The following is a 27,450-nucleotide window of genomic DNA, read 5'->3' on the forward strand; positions in this document are numbered from 1 at the left end:
GGTTTAATGTGATTTGTGAGTAAATGATTTTCCTGTAATGAAATATTGAACTGGCAGGCCCCGGTGTGATTAGGAACAGGCATGCTCAGGACCTGTACATCATAACATGAAAAGTTCATAGGTTTAAAAGGACGACTAAACAAAGAAAAAAAAAAAGTTAAATGAAAGAAGTAATATATACTCGCGAGTGTGTTTGACTAAAATTCTTAGTCAGACTTCTGGGAAATTCAATAGGAAAAAAAAAAAAAAAATCTGTTCTTGCAAGAAAGTGAGACAATTTCAACAAACTATACAGTTCACGCTGGAAGGCATCATGTGGCATGAACTTGCGAAGCTTCTGTAGAGTTGATGTCATAGGAGGTATAACTTTCCATAGGAGTGATATCAGACGAGAGGGGATGGGTGTCTCAGAACAGGCTTCTCTACAAATTGAAATAATTTAGAAGGGATGCGTGTAAGGTTACTGAATTGTATGGGAAGCTACTCTTTGGGAAGGTAGATTGGAACACTTACAAAGATAGGGCGACCTGGCGTGGCACAGGTGTGGAGGCAGAGCCCCATGTGTATGTTTGACTTGCAGTTATGATTTTTCTTATATGAATGGACGTGATTGTAAACGATGACATATTAGTAGGTCTTGTCGGAAAAATTTCCTGAAAAAATGCATCGATGTTTGAAAGGTTCGCAGACGCGGACAGGGCGGACAAGGAATACAGATGTGGATAAAAACATGAAAGGCTTAAGTCGTATTCTACACACTTGCAGTACACACACACACACACACACACACACACACACACACACCACACACCACACACACACACCCACACACACACACACACACACACACACACACACACACACACACACACACACACACACACACACACACACACACACACACACACACACACACACACACACCACACACACACACCACACACACACACACACACACACACACACACACACACACACACACACACACACAGGAAAAAAAATATGAAGACATAAAAAAAAATAAATAAAAAGTGAATAAATGAATAAATAAGTAAATAGGTAAATAAATAAAATTTGAAAAATTGATAGTAAACAAAACAAAAAAACGAGATCTATGAAAGTAAATAAACATACCCACCCGCCCACCCACCCACCCACGCACACACACACACACACACACACACACCACACACACACACACTTTTATGGAGCCTGGTCCTCTCGTGTCCCTCCATTGCACCGCGTTTCGCTGGTGCTCGACACTCCCGGTAATGAGGACGGTGCTGCAGGTGTGACGCGGAGCCCTGTTCCCCAGCGGTATTATGGCTCGTGTGGAGGCGCGGCCACTCCTCACACCGCCTTTGTTCCCTTTCACACGTCAGAGTGGAAAGAGGCAGCAGGCCGTGACGGGAATCATTACGGGGTGCCCCAACAAAGGTCGTTACGGCACTCAGTGGCACCAGAGTAATGAAGCCGCGCCTGGGTTCGGAAAAGAATTTGAGCATCACCATGAGCAGGCCTCGAGATGCACGCTGTACACCAACAGTCTGTATTGACGAGGCCGTGAAGGTGGACCGCATCGGCCTTTGCCGCCAAAAATACATAAAACATACTGTTCTGCATGACAATGTTTGCTCTGCTTGATGCAGGAGAAATGTGTTTCTTTGCTAGTTAATCTGCATTTCCCAACACTACGCGGAACAAAGCTTCGCACCAGGAACTCTAAAGGTCTTGTGGAGATCCTACACAAGGCATATTATGTCATCATATAACCTTTCCTTGGAGGCTGATTGAGTTAAGCTACTGAAACAAAAGTCATGGGCGCTGGATAGAGTCACAGGAGAATACTGCCTCTTGCACCGAGATATTTTGGCGAGCCAGGGTTGAACTCGCAAACTGAAGAAGATAAAAAAAAACATTCTACGAAGGAGCCACCGGAGCCCACAACCTTTCTTCAGTTAGAGAGACCTGATCCCGTCTTTTACAACGTAATAATCATACTACCCCGTTTTGTTCTTCGCTGAGAATTCCGCCTTAAGAATTTGTTTCTTAACTTTCTTTCCATCCCTCATAATGCCGAGGCGTTTCTTGGTATCTGGGTCCCATTCATTTCTTGCTAGTCGAGTTGGTGGCCGCGTGTGTGGGTTGTCTTACGTCATTATTGTCCTACGTTCTGTGTTCTTCTCTTTTTCTTTGCCATTATTTCAGTTTTTTATTATTTTCTTAATGTGTAATTTAATATATTGACATTCGGCGCATGATCTTGTTCCTGCAGTCACATAAATCCTTCAAATACTCTGCCACTTACTCTACTTTTCATCTCACTCTTCCCATGGCTGCTCCTTCACTGAATGTGGCATCCTCCTAAGTGCCTCTCGCGACTCACTCTGTTTCCTCTTCTGTCCTGGACTGGCTTTTATTCGTGAAGTCTTTTTAGGAAGTTTGGGGAAAAGAAAGTCTTCTCCTCAGCCTTCTCTTTGTACACGATTTTTCGTTTCTGTCTTTACTGGCATGTGGAAATTAGTAGTGACTTGTTTCACGGGCTTCGTTTTTTTTTTTTCTCGTTAATAAAAGTGAAGTTCTCTCTCTCTCTCTCCCTCTCTCTCTCTCTCTCTCTCTCTCTCTCTCTCTCTCTCTCTCTCTCTCTCTCTCTCTCTCTCCCTCTCTCTCCCCCTTTTCCTCTCTCTCCTTTCCCTCTCTCCCTTTCCCTCCCTCCCTTTCCCTCCCTTCCCCCCTCTCTCTCTCTCTCTCTCTCATCTCCTCTCTCTCTCTCTCTCTCTCTCTCTCTCTCTCTCTCTGGTGGGTGTGCGTGTGCGTGTGCGCGCGTTTGCGTGCGTGCGTTCGTGCGTGCGCAGTGTTTCAAGGCATCAAAACCACCTTGAATCGTATTATGTCGTCAGACATTTGGTATTTGGTAGATGGTGACCTGTGCACGCAACGTAGGAAGCATTCTGTCTTCCCTTCTAATGTTATTCATGTGTTAAAATGGTTTTGGGCAGAGTTTTAGGCTGCCCCTGGTGAGATCCGGTAAGGTGAGGCAGACATGCATACGGACATCATTCAAGAAGCTCTCAGGTTATTCAAGAAGCTCTCGGGAAACTATCATTGCATAAGGAGTAAATAATGATAACAAATACAGACAAGCTAGGGATGGAGTTATAGAGAGAGACAAAGGTCGGAAAGAAACTCTCCTTATATCACCTTTATCCCTCTCTAGACCTCCATCACCCAAAAAAACAGATGGATAGATGATTACTTATATGTGAAAGATTCAATCATCAGTGAGAAGGTAATGTTTTTTATGGATATAACTCCGAGGTCATCATGACATAAAAAAAAAAAAATAAATAAATAAAAAAAATGCGTTGTACTCTTCAACTACTAAAAAACACAATACTGATTCTGTGATTAATTACTTTCCTATGAACCTGTGCTATGAACCTGTGATAACTCTTGTCATTGTTTTGTTTCTAAATTGCCATATTGCAATACAAATGTTTTACCTTTTTGAAATTTTTATTTATTTATTTATTTATTTTTTTTTCGTAGTAATATAGAGCTTTTGCCAAAGAATTTCCTTTGTATACATTGCCATGTTGCAAATTTGCAGTAAAGTTATCTATCTATCTATCTATCTATCTATCTATCTATCTATCTATCTATCTATCTATCTATCTATCCGTCAATCTATCACTGTCTACCTATCTATGACTTAAAGTTGATAAGTAGGAAGGGAATAATTTTTATCGACGTAATTCATGAGGTCTTCGGGGAAACATATCACAAAGTAAATAGGAGACAAATTACTGCATACATGACTAAAAGCATTAATTAGTGAGAAGGTATTTATTTTTATGGACATAATTCAAGAGGTCATCGGGGAAACACTTTCATGTCAGAAAGTAAATAGATTAATGTAAACAATATAAAATTAATTAATGAGAAGGTTATTATTAAAATTTAAATACCACTAGGCGAGGTCAAAGCTGGATGTGCTCATGCTAAGTACTTCATTATGGTTTCAAAGAGAAAAGTAAATAGAAGAAATCTGAAGGAAATAGGAACGTCGAGGTTAAAAGTGACCCACGACTTCTGAAATGTGAACTGAAGAAAGGTGGATAATTTAGGAAGGCAGTTCTCCAGAATCCTCCAGTGAAGGGGATAAAGGAGTGAAGATTTTGGTCGACTCGAGATGAATGGACCGTGGCGTGGTGGTCAGTGTTCCTGTTTGATTTAGGGATCTTTTACCTGGAAGACCCGCGACGAGATGGGATCGAACTGAAATAAAATGTTGGAAGGGAAAAAAAAAAAAAATGCACGAATGAGGACCATATTCTGAAACATTCTGCGCGGAGCCTCCACTATCAAAACGCTCTAGTTGAAGTTATACAGGTTTTTTAAGGTGTTTGTGCGGTTCTAGTAACAAATTAACTAAACTTCTTCATTATTAACATGAGAGACCTTCTTCAGAACATGGCTAATCATCTCTATGGCCTTGGAAAATGGTCGTGGTGAAAAAGCAAAAGCGTTTCAAACAGAATACAGTCTTAAATCAGAATGAATGATTTGAATTATCCTTGAATTATCACTTTTTCTCACAAAGGAAATAATACATGGGAAATATGTAACAAGGAAAATAATTATGCATGAATGATCAATATGATGGGACCTCATAATTAACAGACTTCCAAACGAATCTCTCTCTCTCTCTCTCTCTCTCTCTCTCTCTCTCTCCTCTCTCTCTCTCTCTCTCTCTCTCTCCTCTCTCTCTCTCCTCTCTCCTCTCCTCTCTCTTCTCTCTCTCTCTCTCTCTCTCTCGAACCCTACAGCCGACACAAGATCGACATAATGCGATGAAAACTGAAGAATTAGTGACCTGAACATGTGGCCTGAATATACTGAACAAGTCATGTACACTGCACTCACTTATTAAGATGAAAAGGAGAACGCGTGCAGAAGAGCTATCCATGTTTTAGTGAACGCGAGCAAATCATTACAATAACTGTGTGGAAAAAAAAAAATGAAAGACGACGTTGTAGTGACTGCTAGTTAAAGTGAATGTTGACGAATGCAGTCCAGTTTATTTATCCATTTTATTTCGATTTCTATCACTGTCAGAAGTTGAATAAAATAACCTCACTCTCTTCTTTGTGCTGAAAGTTTCCTCGCAGTTTCAAGTCCACTGACCTACTAAGAATCTATCTGTGGTCAGGATTTGTAAGGAGATCGTCAGGATATCAGAGAGCCAAAGGTTCAGGATAAATTCAAAACACAGTGGAAGTGGTGCAGTAGGTTACGGGACATCTAACTATGACTGTACTAGTGAACATGCATATATTTCTCAGATAGGGTGATCTCTTCGTCCTTACATCACTATATGTATACGCGACCTCAGATCTTACCCGTTTTTTTTTTTTTTTCGTGTAGGGGAAGCTGGTAAAAGACTACGGAAGTATAAGAAATAATAAGAAAAAAAAAACAAAGGAAAATGAGGAAAACGTGAAAATTAAATGAAAAAAGGAAAAGAGAAAGAAATCAGAAGTAAAAAAAAAGTAAAAAAAAGAAAAAGGAGAAGAGACGAAGAGAAAGAGAAGAGAAAAGAAAAGGAAAAAACAAGAAGAAAAAAAAAACAGAATAGTCGCTTAGTTGCACCCAATTAAAAATAAATAAAAAAGTGGTTCAATTTGATAATGTAGCTGTCTTTCATCTCTCTGCGTCGAGGTTAAAAAAGCTGCCTTGTGTTTCTCGCGCATTATAACTTTTTGTTTGACGTTTATCTGCTTATTATTACTGATCGCTTTTTTTAATTTCTTTTCACCTTTATTGTTTCATCATCACTATAATAATCATCACTACTATCATTATTATTACAAGTTAATCACGGTTATAACAAAAGTCTCTCTCTCGCTCTCTCTCTCTCTCTCTCTCTCTCTCTCTCTCTCTCCCTCTCTCTCTCTCTCTCTCTCTCCTCTCTCTCTCTCTCTCTCTCTCTCTCTCTCTCTCTCTCTCTCTCTCTCTCTCTTTCCGCAATCTTTTTTCTTCGTATGTTCTAGTCACTTCATTGGATTTCTCCCTTTCCATCTTTTCTTTCTCTCGTTTCATATTTTTTTTATTTCTTTCTTTGTGTCCCCCTAATTTTTTGTGTTCCTTTGGCCAGTTTTTTGTTCTCTTTTTCCCTGCTCTGTCCTGACCTTCCTGCTCCCCTTGTGTTTGGTCCCCTTCACGTGCTGCATGATTTACATGTACATATTTTTTCACAATGATATGTAAAGACAAGAATAGTTCCCCTCATCCGTTTTAAGATTATTTTTGTATTGCTTCTAATTATATGAGGACAAAAGTTGCGTTCTTTTATTCAGATGTAAGTTTTGCTTGTCCATATTTAATATATTACGAAAGAGTTGGTCCCGCTTTGGCGAAATTTGGTGGCAACTGCGCTTGCTATTCTGCTGCGATTTCCTGAACGGCGACGCTGCTGTGAATGTGAGGCGACTCGTGTGCTCTGCGAACGTGCTGGGAAAGAGTTATGAATGTGCTGCGAACGCGCTACGAACGTGTTGCGACTGAGTTGCGACACCAACACGAATCTGTTGCGACTATGGAGAACGCGTTGCGAACTCGCTTTCACTTCACTGCAAATGCGCTACAAATGCAGCGCGATTCATCGATGGAATATAGGAGACACGTATAATCTTTTTCATACGTGTGTGCTCTCCTTGTGTGTTGTACCATCAATATGCTTCCGTGACAGGCTGAATAAGAGCTTATACAGCTTGAGCTGGACCTTGAGCTGGAATATATATATATATATATATATATATATATATATATATATATATATATATATATATATATATATATATATATATATATATATATATATATATATATATATATATATATATATATATATATATGATAGAGAGAGAGAGAGAGAGAGAGAGAGAGAGAGAGAGAGAGAGATGGACACACGGTCACAGCTAGACCACCTGAGACAATCATTTTTGCAGGGAAGTGTCAGGTCCATTGTCACCTGATGTGAGCACGATGGTGTGAAGGACATGTAACAGAGGTTGCTACCATGGCGGATGCGACACACACACACACACACACACACACACACACGTATATCTTACGTAACAAAATAATCATATGATAATTTATTATAAGCATAGTAACAATAATGATAATGATAATACTACAATAATATCACTTACTTATTTGTTTATTTTTTGTTATTTTTCATGACTACTTGTTTACTTACTCTTCAGAACATAATTTTTTTTTGTTTGTTTTGTGTGTGTGTGTATGTGTGTGTGTGTGTGTGTGTGTGTGTGTGTGTGTGTGTGTGTGTGTGTGACGAAGCGCGCAGACATTCACGCACGGAAGGGCTACACTGGCAACAAGTCTGATGGGTCTGACGACATACACGCTCACTCTTTTTAATAACTGGGGGTGCGGATGCAGATAATTTCTTCACGTATGACAGTCATCTAAAGTGTCTTTTATCTGCGACACAAAGCCCTAGAGAGGAGAGAAAGGGAGAAGAGCAAAACAAATAAAAATAATAGAAACAAATCTAAAAACAAAGTAAAAATGTAAAATATATTTCAAGAATGTAGAAGCAGAAGGTGTAGTTGGAAAATCGGAGTACAGACGGCAAGGAGGTGGAGGGGAAAAAAGTGGGAAAGAAATGGATGGAGAAAAAATGAAGAGCAGGGGACAGGAAAAGGTAATACTTATCCGCTACTTCCTCTCTCTCTCCCCCTAATTCTTCATTCCCACCTCACCACACCTGCCTATATTTATTCTCCTTACTTTTCCTCTTCCTTCCATCCTCCTCCTCCATCACCTTTCCTCTGCTTCCTTGCCCAATATACTTTCCTTCGCCCCCGTTACGAACTCCCTCCCTTCTATTCCACAATACGTCCCTTCCTCCCGCCGTTCCCGTCCCATCCCTGCTCCCACGCTCACATAATCTTTCACTTACTCTCATAATTTCTAAATCACACTTGTCTTCTCCTTCACACTGATGCTCGCTCAGGCTTGTTACCACTTATTCCTTCTTATCCACAGAAATTCTCATCTCATTAATTTCTCAACTCACTCACTCTTACTTTCAACTCAGTTCATTCGTGATTACCCTCACTCACTCCCTCGATCTTTGGCCTACTTCAACTCACACGCTCATGACACACACACACACACACACGTACACACACACACACACACACACACACACACACACACACACACACACACACACACACACACACACACACACACACACACACGCATTCGCAACCTCCGCTTTACTTTTCTTTTTTTTTTTACTTTCCTACCTCTTTTTTTATTACTCACTCTATGTATCTATCTAGTTGCTTGTCCATCTCTGTCTCTGTTTCTCTTTGTCTGAGTCCATGTGTCTGTCTCTCTATGTGTACCTATTCATTTGTCTGCTTGCCTGACAGTCTGTCCCTTTCTCTCTCTCTCTCTCTCTCTCTCTCTCTCTCTCTCTCTCTCTCTCTCTTTCTCTCTCTCTCTCTCTCTCTCTCTCTCTCTCTCTCTCTCTCTCTCCACACATCCCACGCTTCAATGTTCGTTTCGTTTCCTGTGTGTCCTTCGTTCAGTGAATTGTGTGACCTGCTTGTCCATGGTTCTCTCCCATTCCCTTCCCGTTCCGAGCTGCATGCCATCAGGAGGACACGTAATATTGGTGCTGTTGCTGGTGCTCTTGTCGAAACCCATGCGCTGGTTACAGGGAGGAGCTTCAGAAGGGTCTTGTACTGATAGGCAAGGTGGTTATGAGTCAGTCAGATTAATATATGATGCTTGTTCATGACTTTGGGGTTTGCTGCTTCTCCGCTCAGGGTAGGGAAGCGTGAAGTGGCTAATATATTTTTATTTCGTTTCATTGTTTAAGTTGAATGAATTAATTGACTTCCTTCGTTAGTCATCTGGTTCTTTGCGTCGACTCAACATAAGAACATAAGAAATAAGGGAAGCTGCAAGAAACCACCTGGCTTACACATGGCAGTCCTGGGATGCTTTAATGAGGAGGTGGACAAATTTACGGACAAGAATGATGTGCAGAAGTAGGCTACGTGTAGGCCTATTGGCTTCCTGGAGCTTCATATGTCTTTTTTTGTGTTATTTGTCCGTCTTTTTTTTGTCGACCATAGAAACGCATCTTTCTCTCTCTCTCTCTCTCTCTCTCTCTCTCTCTCTCTCTCTCTCTCTCTCTCTCTCTCTCTCTCTCTCTCTCTCTCTCTCTCTCCTGGATCGTTACTCCAAAAGTACATTCGTATTGTAGGAGGATGAGGCGCCCTAGATGATGCAGTGCCCTCGGCTGGCGGATAAGTGGACCGGGGAAAAGCCAAGGAGGCTTATGTAAATAGGAAACCCTTGTGTTGTTATTTTTACTCTTACTTACTCATCTCAGTGGACGTCTTGACACACTTTTAATTACATGTCAAGAAAAAGGATTCAAGATAGTAGGGAGCCATAGAACGTCCCCCTTCACACTACTACTTCCATTTCATTCAACCTTCCCGGTGCCCTTGTATGAATTTTACTTCCACGTCGCTGTATAAAATAGTTAACGTCTCGAACTTGTGTAGCAGCTCATCCAGAAGGAGGGAAAAAGTTTACGGTGGTAACTTTTTCTTTATACTTATATGGCAGGTCTCCCTTTCAACTTTCAACCGAGCATTAAAGGCAACAAGGAGGAGGGGATAACTGTAATGTGGCAGGAACAGTGTCCGTGTTTCTCACAGTAGTGGGTGTAACGTTTTCCTCCTCGTTTCTTGCCTCAGTCTCCTTGATAGTGACGTCATGATCCTCAAGAACAGAGATGAGGACTTGGCACTCACGGGGTCTATTTTATGGTCACGCCCCAGAGTTATATTCTGTTTCATTACACCAGTTCCTTTAGCATACTCCAGTCACGTCCTCCAATACTTTCACACCACTTTCGCTCTTCATCCCACCCTGGAGTTTTCTTTGTAATCTTTCTTTTTTTTTCAAATTTTTTTTTAGAACCGAGGCAGCTCAATTTCTCTCTCTCTCTCTCTCTCTCTCTCTCTCTCTCTCTCTCTCTCTCTCTCTCTCTCTCTCTCTCTCTCTCTCGCTCTCTTTCTCTTTCTCTTTCTCTCTCTCTCTCTCTCTCTCTCTCTCTCTCTCTCTCTCTCTCTCTCTCTCTCTCTCTCTCTCTCTCTCTCTCTCTCTCCACAAATGACTTCAAAGGAACATTTTTCACGATGATTGAAAAGTGTAAAAAGTTGAGATACGTACTACATACTGATACGAATATTTAAGTGCATGAGAGAAACGTGTGTTGCTCCAAATGTTACCACGTAGAGGATGACGCAGGCAGCACCGTGGGGGCAGCGGTGATCTATTGCCCCTTCCACCCTTCCCTGGAGCCTAACGTTCATTTCTTCCCTCGCGAGTCGTGGATGCGGTCAATATTGTTGTTCCGCGTGTTAGAGATTCTGGTCGCGAAAGTAACCTGATGTCAGATAGTGAGGAACTGAAAATCATATACAAGCATATATGTCTGCAACACTTCCTCCACATTTCTTACAAAATATCAAGCTGCTTAGGAAAATATAAGACTCATTAACCAACTTTTATTTCTGACGGTAAGAGCGGAAGATTGTGAATTGGCAGAAAAGACATCGTTGACTGCTGGTAGAGGTGGTCGTCAGATATAGATTTTAAGAGATTTTATTTCCTAATGGAGTCCTCGTGGCACTAAGACATTCTTTGGTAGGATTCTGAAAGGTTGGCCATTAGACAACTGCTCAGAACCCCGTGGTGAAAGGCATCTTCTGAGTACGGGTTGAGAGGCACTCCTGCCCTTGAAAGGAAGCTGCTCCAATAGGACTGTACTATGCTCGTGCTGGGCCGCCGTGTCCATAGCGACAACAGCGTGTCCGGGCCATCGCCATGGACACCCTGCTTGTGTCAGGCGTGCAGGAAGAGGAAGTCAGGGCGGATCTTCTGAACGGATAGCGATTTTTGGGTATACGAGGTGGTACACGACGTATTTTCTGAAGGATTGTGGCTCTTAGGACACACACACACACACACAGAGAGAGAGAGAGAGAGAGAGAGAGAGAGAGAGAGAGAGAGAGAGAGAGAGAGAGAGAGAGAGAGAGAGAGAGAGAGAGAGAGAGAGAGAGAGAGAGAGAGACACGGTCGCCTGTCCTTTTCACTAAGGTGTTAAATCGATAATTGGTCCTGTAAAAACACGGCAACGCAGCTCGCAGGGAATGCCCCTACTCGGCCAATGCCCAAACGTTTTTCCGGCAGTAAAAACACAATAGCTCACAGCGCACGTGTATGTGTGTGTTGTCTTCTGGGAGGAAGGAGTAAAGTCTTCTGGGAGGAAGGAGTAAAGGTCCCACGTGTCGCAAAGGATGAAAACTAGTTGTTTTCGTACTCTGATTTTTATTTGTATTGCACCATTTGCCGCGCTGCAAAACACAACAAAGGGTTGAAAAGACGAAGTCCGGGATGTCTGACATCTCATTTTGATAACGTTTTTTCTCAATCATCATCATGCGCATCGTTATAATCAGCATCGATAACTCTGTGTTTCTTTAAGTTGTTATTGTTGTTGTTGTTGTTGTTTTTTCTGCTGCTGCTGCCACTGTTTGAGGTTGCACGTATATTCATATTATGAGCGCAAGGTGACGGGAAGCTAGCGACTATGATAGCTTCCTGCTGTGTCCGCCAATAGTGGTTCAGAACCACAGACTAATTTATGAAAACATCTCTTGTCCACTCAATCTGTTACGACTATTACAGCATAGTTCTATTTTTCATTTTTAGCAAGGTGCCAAAATTTCTCCTTTTTTTTTATATATTAGTTAAAGCTGAATCCACCAAAATGGCAGCGGAGGCTTCAGGTGGTATTTACGTTCCCGGTCACCGTGAATTTATGATGTGTAGACTGGAATCTGGACACGCACCTCTTTTTCTCTTCCTATAAAATTCCTACAACAACTTCGCCCCCCTTTTTCGTGCCGCTGTTTCTCCAACTCTACTGCAAGCCGTTTCCTATTATTTTACAGTAGTAACAATCAGAACACATGGAGGCAAAGCAACGCTCGCCAGTCTCGCTAAGTTGTGGCGTGGAAGTGTTTCGCGGAGACGCTCGTGTAGAAACATTCACTGCTTTCACAACTTTATTTTTTTTTCTTTGCGGAGTAACATTTGCGGGGTTTAGACACACCAGTACTAGTGTACGGCCTGCTTTTTTAAACGTCATATTAGTAATTACGAAGCATTAAATCCCATGGCCGTATATGGTTTTACTGACCCCACAGTCGCGTTCGTTAAACACTGGATGCAAACCCCAACGTCGAGTTAGTAAATACTAAGCTTTACGCATAGGTTTGTTCCCTCAGCGACGAGGAAAAGTTGCCGAATTTTGTTATTGCTCATTTACTAGATCGACTTTTGCATTTTCCTTCCAGCTATAGCTAAAGAAAGAGGTGATCTATCCATACATGCCTTCAGAATTATCATACAACATATAATTGTGAAGAAATCTGTGATTGTATGGTGTGATGTTCGGAGTGATCGCGAGAATGGCTTGATCGGAGGCGAAGGGGGGGAACTATTTTGGTTTGTAATATAGTTAATAGTGAGCGTTTCTCACTGAACGTATATATGGAGACGCGTGAGTTATTCCTTTGTGCACAGCATTAAAAGAAACTTGAAAATCCATTTAGTTACTTAAAAATCGAAAGTGCACCCACCTGTGTCGAGGCCAACGGGATCGCCGTCCAGGAGAGGTGTCGCAGGTTTTATAATACTTGATAAATGGGAGTTATAATAATATTGCTGATATTTTCTTTACCTTCCTACTAACGAATGATGATCATGCTTGTTCTAGAAGCAATATCAGTCAAAAATAACCCCCATAAAATAAATTAAACCTAACTTAACCTAACTAAACTTTAAAAAATTGGTTTCAGCATTATAAATAATTTGCGGTGGATATATATGTCGGGTTCAAACTAGTCAGAATGAAAAGCTCAGTCTAATAAGTGTAAGAAAAGCCATGTTGAGACTCTTGGAAAAGTAAATAATACCGTGACTTGTCAGGTCACAGTGGACGGTGGCCGTAAACAAACATAACTCTCGGGCAGCAAACGCAGTCTCCCAAACGTGCCCGAACGCGGCATTTCGAACCCAGAAATAAATAAATTTAAAGGATGTATACAATTTTTTTTTCCCACATAGTAACACTTTAGTACGTTTTAATATTTTCAAGTTAACTTTCAGTTGCATAGGAATAGTAAATATCATTAGGGTTTTCTGCTGGGGAGGGGTTAGTTCACATCAATATTTCCAATATGATTTCTCGGGTTTTGGTCGATCTAACCCGAAGCGCGGAGTTTGAACAGTGCTTAAAAAAATACAAAATGGCTACATTAGTATTAGTAAATGCAAACACTTTTAAAAATCTTGCCTACATCCCACGCTTTTGTTTTTAATGAATGAACAATTCGAAAATGTTAAATTACTGTTCACTTGCTACTGTCAAGTTTCAGTGGCAGTCGTTGCCAAAAAATAAAACTGATGAATGTGACTGAAAGAAACTTTTCTTTTAAGCTCAGACAAAGAAACTTACGTTTAAATTCCATAACAGACTGAACACCAATGCATGAAACGGCCGGAATCATGCAGGGATTTATCCTGGAATAAAAATTTGTCACACGTGATTTGTACATCAATCTGGTGAGCTTCAAGGCTCAAGCGAACTCGTCATCTCCCCTCACTAGAATCCCAGCATCGATAAAGGACGCTTTGCTCACTTTACTGGAGGAAACCTTACCTTTCCCGCCAGTACCACAAATCCCGCAGAGGATTTAAAGGGGAGGAGATTCAAACTAAAAAAATGATTTCCACTAAGGAATGGGTTTTTATTTACATGTACGGTACATACATGCAGTGGAAATTACAGAAGTAAAGTTCGATAAAATAAAATAAGGAAACAAAGAAAAAATTACAGGTTCTGGATGAAGCACCAAACATTGTCTGTTCACCTTCCCTGGCTTTTAATATCCATCTCTCATTTTCTGCTACGAACCTCCACCTGAGCTTGATTTGCTTCATCCCGGCCAGGCGTAGTGCGCCATCTTCAACTCACTTGTCGATAGTACTCGCCGCCGCCACATAAATCTTGCAGCGCTGCCAAGTGCAAAATCGAAAGCAAAACCCACGCCACGCCAACGCCAGGAAGAGACGTGGATGTGCCTTGCTCATCAACTCTCGCAGAAGCACGTGCCACACTGACGCAGAGGCTGAGGCGAAACCGGGGATCCAGTAGCAGATTCCCTGCTCAGTGTTGAATAGCAAGTCCCGCCCTGCTTCTTGTGAATAGAGGCTGCGTCCTCAGGGACTACATTGCTCAGATTGTGTGTGTGTGTGTGTGTGTGTGTGTGTGTGTGAAAGAGAGAGAGAGAGAGAGAGAGAGAGAGAGAGAGAGAGAGAGAGAGAGAGAGAGAGAGAGAGAGAGAGAGAGAGAGAGAGAGAGAGAGAGAGAGAGAAGGAAGGAAGGAAGGTATCACTATCCTTAACGAGAAAAAAAAAGTTAGTTTGGACATACTCAATGGCCTCGGCGCTTATCTCCGTCTCACTGGCTTTTGATCTTCCAGTGGATGATTTCCTCACTCCGGGACGCGGAGTTTCCACAGTTTACCTTCCTCAGGGTTCCCCAGGTGCCTATTTATAGACCAATTTGAAGGTAGCATGAACAGTTGGGTGAACTGTGCAACGTCTGTCAAGCCAGGATTCGAACCGTGGCCTGTGATTTGTTGACTAGGTCTAAGGCTACTGAACTAATGAAGGAACATTAGTTGAAAGGGCAATTGAAGAATGTAAAAGATCACAAAGGCAAAATGAGATTACACAGACTAATATACGAGTAGAGCATAGAAGAAGAATCGTTACCTGCAATTTTAAATCTGTGAATGATTGAAGACGTACTAAACGAAAAATTGAACATTTCGGCGCCTGATGTCCAGCCATCACCTGCTCTCACCTCAGACTCAGAGGATACAGTAATTTTGTGGCAAAGTGATATTTTTGAACGAAACTAGCTTGTCACCACATCACAACCGGAAACAGTCCGACGAGCCTCTGCTATTTCCGCCTAAACAGAAAAGCAGTTTTAGCAGTTTGTTGCCTTATTTTTCTGTTTGTGTCAGGAGTTGCGGGTTAGGATGTAAAGATGTGCCAACAAGTCTCGAGGGCGTTTTCTTGCGCAAATAAAACCGACACCAATAATAAAAAATTTGTAACATTAATAAAACTTTACTTCAGTGTTCAGTGGTCGCCGTCTTCCAGTGACATAAAAGAACACAGGAAGCACAGCAGGATCAGAAAGTGAGCGATGATGTCAAGTTGTATAAGCGTGCAGCTGTTTAACCTCCACGTCTGTTTAGTTGTCTCCATTCACGAGACTATGCCTCTTCCAATTTACTAGATTCGATCCGTTGTGTCCTTATGATATGATACAGCAACTACCACGTACGAGCAGCTATTGCACTAACGCTTAACAAACGAGTCTAAAAGCATGACATTTCCGTGTGTAGTGGCTTGTCTTCCATCCGGTGAGGAGAAAGTCAACGTGCACCAAACGCCTGGTACTCCAACCTCGAACTCCACCACCTTTATCAAGCCTCAAAAATTCTCTTTAATATATAGATTATCAGAAAATAAAAAGAAAAATTAATCGCTTTGTCTGAAAATACCATCAATAGTCCTTGGTAATTAGATAAAAAAAGAGCTCATGGTGACGACAAACATAGGCGAGGTGCAGTTCACAGTAAGAGAGAGAGAGAGAGAGAGAGAGAGAGAGAGAGAGAGAGAGAGAGAGAGAGAGAGAGAGAGAGAGAGAGAGAGAGAGAGAGAGAGAGAGAATGAATGATGCACAAAAAATCAAAGTTAAGGTATGTCGCGTCCCTTCCCTCACCACCCTGTGTGGTGTGGTGGTCCTCTGTGGAACGGGAAATTAGTGTTGTGTCTGCTCGTTCGCTTTTTTTTTTTTATGCTTAATTCTTTCCATATCTGTCTATAAGCAGTGTCTGGGAGCCTGGCTGATGGATCCCCACCGGCATCTGCTTGTGTGTGCGCGTCTTTTTTTCTGGATGGAGGTCATGTCTTCCGTCTAGACAATACACAAGGTATATTAATGGCGCTCAAGGGGAATCTACTCATTCCACGACTTCTGCTTGTGTTCGATTTCTGTTCGAAGTAAGTGTATAGATTCTGGGAAGGAAGGTTCAGCAGCGTCTGGCAGCAGCGAGGCCTAGAAAGGTATTCCATTCTCATTATATAAAAGTGACGCTCAGGAGAGGCTACTGTTCTTTTGTCGGCATCTTAAGAGAAGTAAAGCGCAGGGACATAAAATATGAGATTTCTTTACTGTGTTCCAGGTTAGAAAGAAAGAGGAGGCGCTGCTGAGCAAATGATGTTGTAGTGGTGCCTCTTTTTCTATTATTTCATTTTCTTAGGAATGCCGTATGGTATTATCACAACTTGAATGACTGAACTGCTGTTGCTGCTGCTGCTGCTGCTGCTGCTGAAGGACCTACGATCCTTAAAGAGAACGAGACATCACGAAGCTACAACCTGTGCAAAGAAGTGAACCGGAAACCAGACGCCTCAGTGGAGACACGTGGCGCAGGAGTAGATGAAAGAAGTGTTGAACGCTTATTTTTAGAAAACATCGATGAAAAGAAGGGTCACGTTTCCGCGCCAGAGCATTGTAAAGGTGTTTTCTGGCATGGCTACGGTGGCGGACTGACACGTGGGCGAGGAAGAGTTTAGAAAATTCTCTTGGTCATGTCCCTTAGGAGGCAAGGGGTTAGTTCACAACACTGTAGGTGGGGAGAGGGAGTGGTGAGACTCAGACTGGTGGACTGGTTGTACATTAGTGTTTGTTTACCTTTGAACTGAAATGATCACATGGCGTGTTTTTTTTTTTTTATCGTTGATTTTTCTGTGACTGGTTTTTGTTATGTTCGCTTCATTGATAGTATTTGTGTTGGGCTGTCTATGCCTTTAGGCCAAATGAAGTTATCATTAGTATTATTGTCATTATTATTCCATTGACTATTATCATTAGGCGATCATAATTAATGAGATAATGGGACCATTAACTTAGGTTTTTCTCTGGTACAGTAGGTCATCTAAGCTGCGTTGTTGTATGCTACACACACTGAGGCTGTCCTGATGTACCCCACTATACTAGCAGGGGGAAGCCAAGGATTTTTGTATCTTCCACGCTTATCCAATTACACTTTATTTTTTTTTATGAATTTTTTTTCGTTCGTATTTTTTTTTTTTTTTTTCGTTCGTAAGCTACGAGTGTTCTTTTTCTGGTTCTTTTAAGAGTTGTCCCCACCAAGCCAATGGATGAGAGTGGGTGGGTGGATGGGTGAGAGTGGGTGGTTAGATGAATGGATGGATGGGGGGGAGTGGATTAATGGATGAGATGGACAGGTAGATGAGTGGATGTGGTTGAGTAGGTGTATGGGTGGGTGAGTGGGTGGATAAATTGGTGAACGTTATGTTGGTGTAAGTGGATTCACATGCTCCCTTCTCTAAGCTTGTAGCCGAGAGGTCTGAGTCTAGAGACAGTTTGGGGACCAAGTGGTCTGGGTATCAAGTGACCAGAGGCCCAAACTTCCTAGGGCTTATGGAGTGAGGCCTTTCTTGCTTGATAACCACGTAACTTAATGCCCTTGCGACCTGAGTCTTTTCCTCCTAAGTACTAAATGACTGTAGGCAGGAAGGAAAGTGACATGCAAAGAAGCAGTAGTTGGCTGGACAAGTTTGTAGACTCCATATCTTATAATCAGACTGTTTTGTTCTTTCATATTTTGTCATTAGAGGAAAATGTTCAGAACTTCGTGTCCTATCGGTTCTGAAGATTTCCCATCCGCAATAAATCCTTTATCTTTTCCATGGCGTGGCGTGGCGGCGGGAGATGTGGTCGCCAGGTCGCCGGGACGTGCTTCAGGACAAGGTGAGGGAGTCGGGAAGGGAAGGGAAGGGAACGGAGTTGACATAATTCTGTTTCCCTCATTAAGCAGCAAAGGAATGACCCTCTCAAGGCCACCCTCTGTCAGCTTTCTCGGCAGCTCCTCTACAGGTACTTTCCTTTCTGTTTACTTCAAAGCGCGTGTTTGCTTCTGGCAGATGAAAAGGAAATCCAGAAGTATGTAATTAACTTTACGTAAAAATAATGCCACTTTAATTTCCTCTAAAACGAATCACTTTGATGCATATGCTCTCCTGCTTCCGTTATTTCTTAGCAGTCACTTATACTTTAAACATAAAAGTGCACCCCTTCAGATACGTAACGTGGGAGGGAGCCTGTGCTGACAGTCGTATCACAATTTCATCTTGAGGCAGCTGGTCGGCGTTATAGGTAAGTGTAATCGTTCCCGACCCTTACATATATTTCCGTAGTTACAATTCCCAGCTGTGTGAAGACGGTTTAGGCTCGTCTGGTTTCACGCTGCGGTCGCTGTTCACTCACTAGAGAATAGATAGGGAATGTAAGCCGAGTTGTGGCCGTCTGACACAACTACATCAAGACGATTTCACGGTCGGTCGCTTGTGACGAGATTCCTGTCAATGAGCGGTGGTGTCATTCACTGAGTCACGTAGCATCATGTGTCTTAAGGTAGTACTCATTGTCTTTGCTCAACAAATTCGTAGTCTTCAAAGGAGGTTAATGAGATTTTCAAAAGTGTTTTCATGATTCTAACTGTAGTTTGACAGGAATTCTGCGTCAGGGGAAAAAAAAGCATCTATGATAACTGGATAAATCATTTGTGTGTGTTCTGAAAATTTTCATAATGAGAGAGCAAAGCGTCTCTGAATACGACCTTTAGTCCTGTGAACTCTTGTCGGCAGATCAGAAAAAAAAAAGCGGGAACTTATTTTGCATTTCAAGCAGACACAAAATTACTGCACACCAGAAACAGACCAACGCCACAACCATTTTTCCTGGTCAGTGCACGGTTATCTGACGTTCATTCACGTATTTTTCCGTTGTACAGTCTCTCATTTCCCTTTATGCTGAACGCTCGGATTTACGTAAGATATTGCTGAACGGCCTGCTCCTCTACAGAACCAGGAGGGAGTAAACAACAACCAGAATGTAACTCACTTGAATCATTAAGCACTACCGTGAAATGTCTGTCGATATGAAGAGAGGCAGATTCACAGGACTGTTTGATCTAGACTGCCGTCCTCCCATCGCAGTTACAAGATGTACTGGGAACATTAATTATTTTTCGTTACTCGGTGTTGCTGACTGCGTGGATGACTGACAGAACGTATTACAGAGAGAGAGAGAGAGAGAGAGAGAGAGAGAGAGAGAGAGAGAGAGAGAGAGAGAGAGAGAGAGAGAGAGAGAGAGAGAGCGTCACCTTGGAAATGTTCTAAACTCGCAGTGGTTCTCAAACTATTTTAAATGTCTCCTGCTTTATGCTGGTGACAGACTGCCCCGCCCCCTCCTATTGTATTGACGGGTCGCAGACTTGCCCGTCACTCAGCAGTGATAGTGTGGCTGGTGTTGATAACGTGTACGAAAAATGCAAGTAAAATTAATGAAAAACTGGTCGAGATGAATGATATACATAAATTGCATGAACAATAAAATAGATAATTGACATATAAGAACTAAAGGAAACTAGAGAAACTGCAAGAAGCCATCAGACCAATACGCGGCAATTCCCATATAAAAATTACTTATTTCTACGTATGACGTCCATCCATTGCTCTTGGAATAATTTCCATATTTATTTTTTAAGCAATGATTTTTGGCCGGATGACTTCATAATTTCCGCGGCATCCTCATCACGCCCTTTTGCGGGGACACGCCACCCGGTTTGGGAATCATTGTTCTAAAGCAAGGAAGCGACGAGTGGGTGGCGGAGATAAGAATACACGCTATGACAGGGCAGAAAAGAAGAAAGGTGCACAGAACTACTCAATTTTACCGCGCGGGCGCGCGCGCGCGCACACACACACACACACACACACACACACACACACACACACACACACACACACACACACACACGGACTCCAGACGAAAACAGGTGCGAGGAATTACATTTTTGTTTCTAATTTTTTTGTAATCCTGAGGTGATGTGCAGAAAGACTTCCCATGACGAAAACAAGTGCGAGGAATTACGCTTTTGTTTCTCATCTTTGTAATTTTCTCCTTTTGAACACGTGGAGAGAGAGAGAGAGAGAGAGAGAGAGAGAGAGAGAGAGAGAGAGAGAGAGAGAGAGAGAGAGAGAGAGAGAGAGAGAGAGAGAGAGAAAGCGAGCAGCAGCAGCAATGAGAAAACGGCTCCTCATCCTTCACTCCTCGGTGGCAGGCGGGAGGCGGAGATCAGGCCGGTGGGGGTCCGCTGGGAGGGAAGGCATCTGCCGGTGTTTGCTGGGAAAATTGAAAGAAAAAGCAGTCTGTGAGTCGCGGCGCTTCTCTGAGCTGCCAAAGGGAGAAGAAAAGGCATGAAACCATTATGCATTCTTTATATTATTTACACCTTTCATCTTTTCATTATCTTATCTTATTGTGTGTGTGTGTGTGTGTGTGTGTGTGTGTGTGTGTGTGTGTGTGTGTGTGTGTGTGTGTGTGTGTGTGTTTGTGTAACTTTTTATTTAAATATATGTTTTCCACTTCAGTCTCCAACTTAAATCGTCGTGTTGCCTCGTCGTGTTGCCTACAAATGACAACACTCACTTCCTACTTTTATCTTGCGAAACCAGGCTAACTAGTTTCCCCGAGTAGTATTAGTGTGAACAAAGAACGACAGCACTTGCAAAAGGATAGCGTTGAATCATGTACAATTCAGAAAACTCTAATCAGGATAAAAAACGCAAAACTGTTTGTGTGTTTGTGTCGGAGTTCTTTTTACCTAAGGACTAACTAACCCTTTCCTTGTGTCGTTAAAATAGCTCACCAGTTTTCCTATTTTATATTTCATGCGTTTCTTATACCGGGTTTGTGTTTTCCCAATAGTTCAGGTGAGTGGTGGTACATACCTTTCTCTTGTTGTTTCCCAATTAGCCAGGCTGTGAAGCAAAATTGTACGTATAGACTGTGTAGGAAAACCGTGGAAGTTCAGTGTGAAGAGTTTTAATGAGGTTCCTTTTTATAACGCTAAAAAGAAAACCCTTTTTATTCGCAAGCGGGAAAGTATAATTTGTGAAGAAAATTGTTCTTTATGTAATAGTTTTCACATAGTTTTCGGTATATAGTGATTCTATTTGAAATTTATGCAACTTAATGATAATGTACCGTAAATCAGTGAGGGTGCATCTACAAAGAATGGAATGAGAGAGAGAGAGAGAGAGAGAGAGAGAGAGAGAGAGAGAGAGAGAGAGAGAGAGAGAGAGAGAGAGAGAGAGAGAGAGAGAGAGCGTATAAGTTATATTGTAGCACCAAGAACAGTCCCAAATATAGCTTGCATCTTCATTGGTGAATGTTAATAATAATAATAATAATAATAATAATAATAATAATAACAGTAATAAATAAATAAATAGTTGCTAATACACTAAAAGCTCCGGACAGTAGTTTAGTATTGCTATATTTGCTTCAGATTCTTAAAAAAAAAAAAAATAAGACACAAGGGACTGCCAAGGGACACACAGGGACTGCCACGTGTAAGCCTGGTCGCTTCTTGCAGCTTCCTTATTTCTTATGTTCTTATGTTATTAAGACATGATTGGTTGGGTTATAGGTTTTTATCTGGTTCAAAATTCACACTACTGGATACACAATGACTGCCATCATGAAGACACCCTAGATAATATCATTGAGTGAAGCTTTGCAAATGTAACGGGTATAAGACGCCGAAATGATCAAGAGCATGAGTTCTGATACAGATGCATGGCTGTGCTTCCTCTCATTTGTAGGGTAAAGAATTAGTCCATTATTCTAACACAGGACCCGCTTCATTATTCTGTCTGCGGATCAAAACGCTTTGTATTTTGCAATGTTCCTGCTCTGGAAACAAATAAATAGGAGTATATGCGGTGTTGTGTATATAAGGGTACATCTAGCAGGATTACATTTCAGCCTTAGACGTGATGAACCAGCATTTAAAGCAATGGCACGATAATTCCATCGCGAGGGTTTATTGTGTTTGGTTACTGAGACCCGGTGAGTCTCCATGCCAGCCGTAGTTCATTATAATAGCAAATTAATCTACATATTCGCTTGCTGCTGTGAGTAAATAGACCGATCTGCCTCTCTCAGTAACGCCTTATTTTGTGACGATAGCGAGCAGCAGTAAACGCGAAGCTGAGAGTACAGTAATGGCTCAGTCTTTTCACGCTTGATTTAGTATGGAGCCTCACTAAACCAGCTCTATTTAACTATTTAATTTTGAGTACTCAGTTTTCAGGAATATATTGTCTATTATGTGTAATGTTGAGCCATGAAGAGATTCCGGTAAAAGTGAACCTCGATGTCACGCAGAGTGCAGGATGTCAGGTGTTGTAAATTCACGTGAGTCCTATAACCAATGAACCATTTAACATTTACTGAAGAAACTAGAAGCCAGACGACAGTGCACACTCCAAACTAGTCCCAGTCCTTGTTGATGGAGTTCATTGCTACACGCGGTACTTCATAAACCTGCTGTCACTCCGGCTGCCAATCTTGTTCGAAAGCCTAGACACGGCAATGTTCCTATTTTAGTAACGTCATCTATAGAGGATGGAAACTCCCTTTTGATGCTTAGTCCTCCAGTCGTAAGTTTCCTGGCTCTCTTCGGTGAACAAGCAAGATTCTAGAAAGAGATGGAAGTGGTAGAGTCCCATTCACGCTGACCACTGGCCTTCATAGTATACACACAGTTATTCTCCATCAGATATATATATATATATATATATATATATATATATATATATATATATATATATATATATATATATATATATATATATATATATATATATATATATATATATATATATATATATATATATATATATATATATATATATATATATATACAGGGTGTCTCAAAAAAATGTACTCACTCTTAGAATTATGAGAAAACCTTTATTTATGGACATAGAGTGAAATGAAATAGCATCGAATACATGAGACAAATGTGTTTGAAGAATCATGTTTGCGAATGTTCAAATTGATGACCATTATTGTCCAGACAACGCTGATAACGCGCACCAAGGGATTCGCAAACGTCGCGAAACATGTCATTAGGAATATCACGACATTGTCTTTCAATTTCTAATTTCAATGCATCAATTGTCCTTGGTTTGTTGGCATAAATGTTGTCTAAATGGTGTCCTGCAAATCCTCACGTAACAATTGAACGCCATGTAAACTTACCAGGAGTAACAGTGTGGTGTGGAATATCCGCATTGGGCATCATAGGACCTTTCTTTTTCAACGAAACTGTCAATGGTGAGAGCTACCTCAACTTGCTTCAGGAATTTGTTGGTCCACAAATTACAGAGATGTTTGGTGAAGACAGCGATATTTACTTTCAGCAAGATGGAGCACCTCCCCACTACCATCGCGATGTACGAGCTTACCTTGATGCAGTGTTTCCTGACACATGGATTGGACGAAGGGGCCCCATTGAATACCCTGCGCGTTCCCCAGACCTAACACCCATGGACTTTTTTTTATGGGGATACTTAAAAGACAACATTTATGCCAACAAACCAAGGACAATTGATGCATTGAAATTAGAAATTGAAAGACAATGTCGTGATATTCCTAATGACATGTTTCGCGACGTTTGCGAATCCCTTGGTGCGCGTTATCAGCGTTGTCTGGACAATAATGGTCATCAATTTGAACATTCGCAAACATGATTCTTCAAACACATTTGTCTCATGTATTCGATGCTATTTCATTTCACTCTATGTCCATAAATAAAGGTTTTCTCATAATTCTAAGAGTGAGTACATTTTTTTGAGACACCCTGTATATATATATATATATATATATATATATATATATATATATATATATATATATATATATATATATATATATATATATATATATATATATATATATATATATATATATATATATATAAACAGGAAGGAATTGGTTCTCAGATAGAGTGGTAGATAAATGGAATGGGCATAGTAATCAGGTTGTCAGTGCTGAGTTATTAGGGAGCTTCAAAAGAAGACTTGACAGATTTATGGATGAGGATGATAGGCAAATGAGGATAAGTAGGTAAATATGTTTCATACAGGGACTGCCACGTGTACTCGTAGGCCTGACGGTTTCTTGCAGCTTCCTCATATTCTTATGTTCTTAATGCCCTTATGTTCTTATGTACACAAAATTGTTACTACTTATTACTAGGTCATCACACCACACTAGCAATATAGAGGTAAGCAGGTATGAGATACGCTCAGGGGGTGTAGCTCAGTGGTAGAGCGTTCGCTTTGCATGTGAAAGGCCCCGGGTTCGATCCCCGGCACTTCCACCAGGGGATGTAGCTCAAATGGTAGAGCGCTCGCTTAGCATGTGAGAGGTACGGGGATCGATACCCCGCATCTCCATATTTTTATATAGTAGTTCTGGGCCCCATACTACAGGAAGAATATAGGTCTATTAGAATTAGAATCAGTACGAAGAGAGATTGAAACTGTTAAAATTTACATTCTTTAGAGAGACGTAGTTTAAGAGGGGACTTGATAGAAGTCTTTTAAGTGGTATAAGGGTTATAACAAGGGAGACGTAAGCAAAATTCTTATGATCAATAACCAGGATAGAACGAGCTTGAAAAATTTAGGTTAAAAAAAAGATAGGAAGGAATTGGTTCTTGAATAGAGTGGTAGATGAATGGAACGGACTCAGTAATCAAGTTGTTAGTGCCGAGTCATTAGGGAGCTTTAAGAGAAGATTAGACAGATTTATGATGGGTGATAGGTGGAAATAGGTAGGTATATTTCATACAGGGACTGCCACGTGTAGGCCTGATGGCTTCTTGCAGCTTTCCTTATTTCTTGTGTTCTTATGCTGTTTCAAACACTTTAGCGTCTTCTCACGATTATATCTAAAGTCTCTGATAGTGGTTGCTATAATTTCCAAGGGTATTTTCATGATTACAGTGCTAGTTTACCGAGGTTTTTGCATCACTAATAAGGAAACATCCTTATACAGTAAAATCCCTCTTATCTGGCATCAACGGGACCGCCGACATGCCGGATACTTGAATATTGCCGGATACTTGAATAGAAGTGAAATTATGTCCACAATTACCATCCTACACTCGCGCATCTTACCATAACAAAGATCAGCTGATCTTAATCAGCAGCTGATCCGATCAGCTGCTTAAGTGTAAGCACAACACGCTTCCTCTTTTCTACAACTTTAGGCATGATGAAGGCGTCAGGCGATAAACAGTGCACACGTGGGAGTGAGTCACTGAGTAAACACAGTGCAGTGGGCCGCGGGTGGCGCGAAGCAATGCGCTCTGGTGGCGAGGGGACAAAGTATGCCTCGCGCAGGAATTTTAATCGATTTTATGAGTACACATTGATTTTTTATTGATTTTAAGGCTCGGGGAAAAATGTGCCGGATACTTGAAACTGCCGGATACTCGAATGCCGGATGAGAGGGATTTTACTGTAATCATCTTTGTGGCCCTTAAAAACAGTCCAAACTAAGAATAAAGAGTATTCAGAATGCGTGTTCGTTGCTCCTGCAGAGTTTAAAGAGAGAAATTTAGCGGCTTGGAGGCTTAAGAACATAAAGAGCTTAATAAAATAACGGAAGTTGCAAGAAGCCATCAGATCTACACGTGGTAGTCCTTTCATGAAGCAAACCTATTTCTAACTATCTTTCTCATCCATAAATTCATCTAATCTTCTTTCAAAGCTCTCTAATGACTCAACACTAACATCCTAATTACTGAGTCTTTTCTCTTCATCCAGCTATAAAGAAAAGACTCAGTGAAAGAAGCCAGTTGCAGGGAGAACTTCAATGATACGGCAGTGCTGTGATCCTCGTCAGCTGGTCGCGGTAATTAATGAACGCTGGAGGTGACCGCTAACTCTGGCCATTCTATACGATGTTTTTTGCACTTGATTTGCTTTAATGCCGCTCGGGTGGATCTCTCGCAGACGCAACAAAAAACAATGGAATGAGGCGGAGTTAGATTAACTTCACTTGACATGACTGCTGTGGTACTGAGTCTCCACCAGCTTGTTACTATTGGTGTGTGTGTGTGTGTGTGTGTGTGTATTGATGTTTTGTTTGGTACGTAATTGTAGTCGTGATGTGGTGGTTTTGTTGGTGGTGGTGGTAAAGGAGATGGTTGTAGTAATGGTGTTGGTGACGATATTGGTGATGAGGATGGTAATTATAGTGGTGGTGGTGATGGTCATGATATACTGATTATGATGGTGGGAATGATGGTGATAGTAAGAGTATATTGGTGATAGTCGTTGTATTACAATGGTGATGATGTCTTAACAGTGCTGATGTATGGGATGGTGGTGGTGACAGTCGTGGGGGAGGAGCTGGTAAGGGTGGATGTGGTGGTGGTGATGGTGGTGACGATAGTGGTAGTAATGGTAGTGATGGTCATGGTAGTCGCAGTGGAAATGGTTAGGATGGTATTGGTGATAATGGCTAGAAGGAAGGAGAAGTAATGCTAGATGTAACTGTGATAATGCTAGTGATGGTGGTGGTGGTGGTGGTGGTGACTTTCATGATGTTGAGCGTGTAAGTTTTGACAAGACAGGTGTGACTCGGCGTGATTGAGTTAATTAGGCCACGGGTTTTTGGAGGAAAGGCTCTTAACTTGTCAGGCGATATCTACTTGGACACGTCTTGGAAGGCTGAGGAGGAGGAGGCAGTAGAGCAAGAGGAAGAGAAGAAAGATGAGAAAGGTGATGAGGCTTTCAGTGCATCAGCCAATAATATTAAGAATCATAGCCGCGTATCTATTTTTGTCACTCATCCTGTTATACCCATCCCACTCGCTACCAGTAATACCAGGATCCCTCTTCCTTCCATTTCAATATTTCTCTTTACCTCTCCCACTTGAAACCACGCAACCACCACCACTACTTCCAGCCACGGATTCCACTGTATAAGAAAGATCTTTCCAAACCTTTCACGTAACTCGTCTCCTACTCACCTTTGCTAGCGGAGTCTCCATCTACTCCTCCGTTTCATCTTCCTTTTCATCCTCTGTTTTTTTTTTCCTCTCGTTACCCTAATTAGCTTTCATTATCGTAGTTCTAAATAATCCACTTACTCGTGCAGTACTTTATGATTTCAGTGATTAAGCGAGGAGGTGGATTCTTACTGCCACTCCTTGCCTAATGATAGCTACCAAGAATCATTATATAAGACTTGTTATGGACAGGAAGATTAACGAGCGT

General features: G+C 41.5%; 1 protein-coding gene and 2 non-coding genes across 11 annotated transcripts in view; all 3 read left to right on the forward strand.

The window, feature by feature from the left end:
* The window catches only part of LOC135114927 (uncharacterized), a 364,637-nt gene that overhangs the window by 137,499 nt on the left and 199,688 nt on the right, over positions 1-27,450 (forward strand). The gene's annotated exons all lie outside the window — the stretch shown is intronic.
* On the forward strand, positions 24,468-24,539 carry Trnaa-ugc (transfer RNA alanine (anticodon UGC)). The gene has a single exon. It is a non-coding gene; the product is annotated as a tRNA-Ala (tRNA).
* On the forward strand, positions 24,543-24,615 carry Trnaa-agc (transfer RNA alanine (anticodon AGC)). Its single transcript has one exon. It is a non-coding gene; the product is annotated as a tRNA-Ala (tRNA).

The sequence above is a fragment of the Scylla paramamosain genome, chromosome 2 (genome assembly GCF_035594125.1).
Source record: "Scylla paramamosain isolate STU-SP2022 chromosome 2, ASM3559412v1, whole genome shotgun sequence".
In the NCBI taxonomy this organism is placed as follows: Eukaryota; Metazoa; Arthropoda; class Malacostraca; order Decapoda; family Portunidae; genus Scylla; species Scylla paramamosain.